This window comes from Calidris pugnax, unplaced genomic scaffold (assembly GCF_001431845.1).
Source record: "Calidris pugnax isolate Ruff unplaced genomic scaffold, ASM143184v1 scaffold48, whole genome shotgun sequence".
In the NCBI taxonomy this organism is placed as follows: domain Eukaryota; kingdom Metazoa; phylum Chordata; class Aves; order Charadriiformes; family Scolopacidae; genus Calidris; species Calidris pugnax.
In genome coordinates this window covers 887252-893251 of record NW_015090787.1, presented here as the reverse complement: position 1 = coordinate 893251, position 6000 = coordinate 887252, and the positions used below count along the sequence as shown (strand labels likewise).

Below are 6000 nucleotides of genomic sequence, written 5' to 3'. Positions count from 1 at the left end.
TCCAGCCCGCGGCTCGGAGGGCGGGAACAGGCCGCAGCGGCGGGGCCTACCGCGGCTTCCCCTTCCTGAGGAGAACCGTCCCGCCCTCGGACGGCCCTGCCGGCTGGCTGAGGCGGCGGGCAGGGCGGGGGAGGCTGAGGCGGAGCGGGGAGAGGGAGGCGCGGAGGGAGCCCTCCCTTCATCCCTCCATCTCCTCCTGCCGTGAGGGACGCGGCGCTCGGCCGGGCTGTTGGAGTAAGTGGCTTTCGGTTGTGGTGGTGGTTGGTGGTGTGTGGGGTGTTGATAGCGGAGGAGGGGAGGGGGGGAGCTTACAGGAAAGAGCGACCTAAAAATGGAGCGTGTGGTTGTTTTAATGGCAGGAGGATAAAGCACTCGGCAGCTGTCCCGTTTGTCTGTGTGTTGTCACCCTGAGCTCCCTCACAGCCCAGGCACAGCCCTGCTCTCTCTGTTTATGGATATCTGCCTGCACACATATAACAAATAGAGGGGAGGTTTTGCAGGAGCCTTTCACTAGATTTTTCTTTCTCGGGTAGAGCTGGTGGAATACAGCATCTCCTATTATTAAGAATGCTGGGCAAAGAATAGCATAGCTGTAGTCACACTGCTGTGTGGGAAATGCAGGTGGTTACTCCTCACTGGCCTTGAACGCTGCTGTGGGACCGTTCCTGGGTGAGAGTCTATCGCTGTAACAAGTAAGTCCTAAACTTCCCTGCGTTCTTATCTGGATTCTTTACTCAAACCAGAACGTTATCTCTTCTAACCAATTGCTTCGGTAAACCCTTGTAAGCCCATTACTACAGGAAAAGTTTATAAATGTGTGTGTGTGTAGACCTTGGGTTTAAACCAGCCAGATTTACTACCTGCCAAGTTTACTCTATTTGCTGTAAGGTGGTAGCGAAGGCGTGCTGCCAGCCAGCTCCCTTCCACCGCCGCTCCCGTCCCTGCTCTGCATTTTTCTTCTCTGCCCCACTCCTTGTCACCCCTCCTGGTGTCCCTTTGCTGCTGTCAGGCCCTCACAGAGCTCTGTGGGGACCGAGGCATGACTGGGACACCTCGCCAGGCTGGCCAGGCACACTCTGTGTCTAGCTTCGAGCAGGGCAGCCAAGGAGACAAGGACAACTTCCTCTTCAAGGCTTGGAGCCCTGCGGAGACGTGACTCTGTCACCACTACAGACTCTTGCTTCTGTCCTCTGGTGGCTCTCGGGTGATGGCCAGACTTCTCCCTGTGTCCTCTTTTCGTTCTCCGTGTTTGCAGTCTGCTCTCTGTGAGCCATGGCTGCTCTCCTGCGATGGCATTTCCACCCAGAAAGTTTCCCAGCATGAGAGGGTTGCTCAAGTGTAATTACACTGACGTTGGCCTGAAGGCTCGGAAGTCCCTTTGTAAGGTAATCTTCTGACTGTGGATAAGAAGCAAGCTCAGAGACCCAGCTGTTAAGAGCATGATGTATTTTTAATTGAAGTCAATCAGGCCTTTTCTTTTTCTCGCTTATTCATAGGTACGGTTCCTCAGAAACGGTCAGTGATGAGCAGTGATGGATGCTTAGCCAGTAGACTCAATCTTAAACTTCAAGACCTTTAAGGGTTGGTAGCTAAGGCAAAATCCAGTATTGGCTCTTCTGTAGTAGCAACAAGGAGCATATGATTAATTTTAATGTTAGCCATTTGCCAATTTTAATTTAGTCTAACTTGGGATGAAAGTTTTGAGTAGGCACCAATGGGCATAAAAAATTATGCACATACCTTGTATCTAATTTATAGTGCTACTTTGGTTGCAGACATATAGGTGCACACTTTGTTTGGCCTAATTATGTGTGTGTGCATGTATGGCAGCACAGCAGCAGCGTAATAATCACAGCTTGGTGAGCTGGGCCCTTATTATATAATGCAGTGTTTTCTCTGGAGATCCACAGATCTCGTGGAGCTTTGGGAAGCTGGGTGGATGTGGCAGCTTCAAAGGCCACTCACACAAACCAGTTTTCCAAATGAAAGCTCGTGTAGGTTCCTTTCTGCTGCCTGCTTGGTTGCCACACAAGTCTCTGCAAGCTTCAGCAAATATTTAAAAGAAATGTCCCTTTTCCACAGCCAGTTTGCAGTTGTTACTCCCTACTTTCCCATGTGAATATCTTGTTGGTTTCCAAACAAGGGTTTGTGTTTGCAAGTAGCTCTGTTAAGCAACAGCTTACTTTTGTCATAGTCCTTGTTTACATGCGGGTGAATGGGACTTAAAGAATTATTTTACCTTTTCTGAAATATATGGGCCTGTGCTGCTCTTGGTTTAAGCTTGATTTATACAACTGGTCTAGTTGTATAAATTAGTTAATCTCCCATATATTGCTTGTCCTTCCGGTTGTAGTTTGTGCATGCATTTTTCTGGGGATTAGCTTTATCACGCAGGGTGTGCCCCCACAGCTGATGGGAGCGGGATCGCGGTGTCCTGCCCCCAGAAGGGCACGGATACCTGTCCTTGTCGTTGTCCCAGGACCATGCCATGTTGGGTGATCTCAGGAGAGTGAGGGACCGCTGAAAAGCCAAGTGCTGGGTAAAAAGAGAAATGAACACAAAATGAGTTGCTGTTTTGCTTTCGGGGTCCGCTGCGGTTGTGGCACAGCTCTTGCTGATGTGCGTATAGCCCATTTCTTCCTAAAAGCTTTCATCGCTTTAGAAAACAGCTTTTATTACATAATGAACAAACAGTTTGCAATCAGAACTCTTCTGCAGCCTCATCGTATTGCTTATAGAAACATTTTGTATCCTTAAATGACTTCCTTTGAGCCAGGTTGCCAAGTGAACGTGCAGCTTTATCTCGGGAGGGGTTTCCAAACACCAGGTGAACTTGCTCCGGGTCGTGTCCTGATGGTGCTGGAGGAACCCAGGTTGTCCTCTCTCTGCTGGCCGGGTCCAAAGTCCCCACCTGTGCCTTTGTGCTGAGCAAAGCGTTGCTCAAACCAAGGGTTGATTCTGATTTCAGAATGGTATTGAATGCACGGCCCTCCTCTGGCATCGGATTTGCATGTGCTATCAGGTCTCAATCTTTATGCCAGTGTATAAAACTAGGTCACTTCCTTGACACACCTAAGTAATCACCTCATTTGTAGTTATTTTTTGAACAGGTACCTGTTTGTATACGCAGGTCTGTGTCCAGTCTTGTAATAAGCAAAACACTTTGTCTTTTAATCCTTTCTCCTTTTGTTTGAACTCGGGGGGGGATAGAAAACCATGGATACCATTCAGTGTTGGGATCCAGCTGACTTGGTAGACTGTTTAATCAAATATCCGCATTAACTATGAGAGGAATGAAGAATATCAGAAAAAAAAAAAAGGGTGAACAGCTATAAATTAACTGCTTCTAACAAGAACATCTCTTTCTAGTTGCAGTAATGGGTTTGCAGTGTTTGTGAGTTGTGTATTGTGGGTGGTGGGCTTTATGGCTGGCATTAACCCCGGGTAGTGCAGAGAGCAGGAATGGCTGTTTGAGCTATTCAAGCGAAAGATGGTGTTGGCACAAGAACAGCAAAGTATGGAAACCGCCCTGCGTACCTTTAGCCGGTCATCAGGTCACTCCTTGGATGGCACATTTTGAAGTAATCATTCAATAGGGCAAGAGGGAGTTGAAATACTTTTCTGATAAATATGTTATGATGTTTGTGCGATGGGAAGGCTGAAAACGCTGGTGGCCTCGGTGTTTGGTTGTGTTCTGTAAGTGGTGAGGTGCAGCGCCTGGCCCTGCAGCCACTGTTGTTGGGGAGCATTGTCTCACTCTCCCAACCACGCTGCTTTCTCTGGCAACGTTACCCCTCTCTGAAATCCCAGGAAAGATTTACAAATCAGACTTTTCCCCTCATTATCTGGAAGGCTTTTTTTTTTTTTTTTTTTTTTTGGGGCATAACGAAACAGAAGTGGTTAGGTTAAAAATACAAATAGTGCAAAGAGAAGCCAAAAAAGTTTGTTCCTTATAGAATGGAGCTTAAAGCAGTCGGGATATTGTCTGGGGCTGGGTGGGAAGGTCCTGCTCGCCTGGAGTTTTTTTTTTTTTTTTTTTTGTAGGAGCATAACGAAACAGAAGTGGTTAGGTTAAAAATACAAATAGTGCAAAGAGAAGCCAAAAAAGTTTGTTCCTTATAGAATGGAGCTTAAAGCAGTCGGGATATTGTCTGGGGCTGGGTGGGAAGGTCCTGCTCGCCTGAGAGCAGACAGCAAATGAAGGAGTTTGAGGCAGTGGGGACAGGAGAAGGAAGAAGGATAGTACTCCTATTTTTTGCTTTGTTTTTCCTTTATTTTTGTGCATGACAAGCACTGCAACTACTTTTGGGCACGATAGCCGAGCTCGTTGCCGGTACTGGAGCGTGGGAAGGATTTTCCCCATATGGTGTTTCGCTTCCACTCCTTAAGTTTTGGGTTTTAAGTTCCCTGTATAGGAACTTACAAATTTGTGGTGTGGTCTGTGGCTTAAGAGGAGTTGTAACCCTGTGAGCTGGCTAGGTATTGTGGGTTATGTTTGTGTGCTTGGTTGGCGAGGTAGCTCTTGGATAATTACTTTAATTGAAGTGCCGTAACTTGTGTTTAAGAACCGAAGCAACCACCGGAGGCTTTAGGAGAGGATCTGGAGGATGGGCTCTGCTGTGGTATCAGCTACACTTTGTACCTGCTGGAACTCTTTCTTGGTGTGTGGCTCCGTTATAGATAGGGCTTTACAGTAATTACACGTACGAGTCACAAGCTCATGAGTCAGTGGGCCGGGCTTCTGCTGGTGACGTAGCCCACAAGCTTTGGTTGCCCTTCAGAGCGTGCTGCTTTGTTCTCCCGTTCGCTGGCCCTGCTGGGTTGGTACCACATAGCCCAGCCCAGGAGATCAGCCCCTTACCAGCCACGGGGAGGGATGCTGGGTGGCCATTAGGAGTGCTGCAGGGCAAGCATCTTTAGTTTGGGCTAGTTTGAACTTTAGTCGCTTGTTTCCGAGATGCTTACTTGTCCCGGTTTGAGGAACCACGACATTACTTCAGTCAGTGTGGTCTGACATCTGTGTAGTGTAGTATTAAACGCTTCAGCCTTCTGAAAAGCAGAGGACAGCAGCTCTGGGAGAGCTGGTAGATCATCCTGTCAAAGGAGGTGCCAACAGGATTATTTTCTGCTGACATCCCCTTTTTCTTGTTATTTGGCCCCTTCCTGCATTGGCACAGCCATAAACTGCCAGTAATGCACTCTCAGAACAGCCCAGCTCGAAAGGCTGAAGTTACCACCAGTAAGAATCCTCATGGTGGCCTGTCCTGCTGTCCTGTCCCTGTCACGGTGGCCAGGTACGTTTCAGGTGTTCCTGCCAGCAGGACCACAAGCTGAGTGAAAGGGAGCGGAGAGAAGCGTCTCTGGCTGTTTGGGGGAGCAGAGGCAGCACAAGGCTCTCAGCTCAGCCCAGAGGGATGTTGGTCTGGGGCTCTCAGCATCCCAGACTTCTCTCATCATCCCAAACTTACCTGAGAAGCTTTGGGAAGGACCAAGAAAGCCTGAATTAGACAATGCTGCCGTGCCGGTGGCAAGTTATGCAAACTGGAGTGGGGATGATTATAAGTTTTCTATTTTTAAAGTCTTTCATTGAGTGACTCACTTTATTAGATGTGTTCGTTTAAAATGGAATGCGAAGCACCCAGATTCCATGGTAATGGCCTCATAAAGCACTCAGATATACAACATAACAGATTGGATTTCTTCTCTGAATTTAACAGGTTTTGCGTCTCATACCCCGTGTCTGATGGCAGCACGCGGGGCGTCACACACTCCTCTCGCGCAGCTCCGCAGCCTCTCTCCATCTGTCTCTCCCCTTTCCCTACACTGCTCCTCTCTCTCCCGTTCCTACCTCGCCGTGCTGCAGCTGAGTTTCCCACCATCCCTCTGCCCTCATTCCTCTCATTCTTTCCCCTGGCTTTGGCCACGCGCTGCTTTGATCCAGCCCTATATCTTCATAATTAGGAAGTGCTTGGGGACAGGAATGCCAGCGACGGCAGCGCT

The 6000-nt window shown here is 48.5% G+C and overlaps 1 protein-coding gene across 2 annotated transcripts in view; it reads left to right on the top strand.

The window, feature by feature from the left end:
- Window positions 1–44: 44 nt before the first annotated feature.
- Window positions 45–6000, top strand: part of GPD2 (glycerol-3-phosphate dehydrogenase 2) — a 57281-nt gene continuing 51325 nt past the window's right edge. The window contains exon 1 of one of the 2 annotated variants that reach the window (XM_014966547.1): window positions 45–234. The gene's annotated coding sequence lies outside the window, so the exon portion shown is untranslated. Of the gene's footprint in view, window positions 235–462; window positions 693–6000 lie in introns of those variants that run through there. The other variant, XM_014966549.1, reaches the window with a different exon arrangement.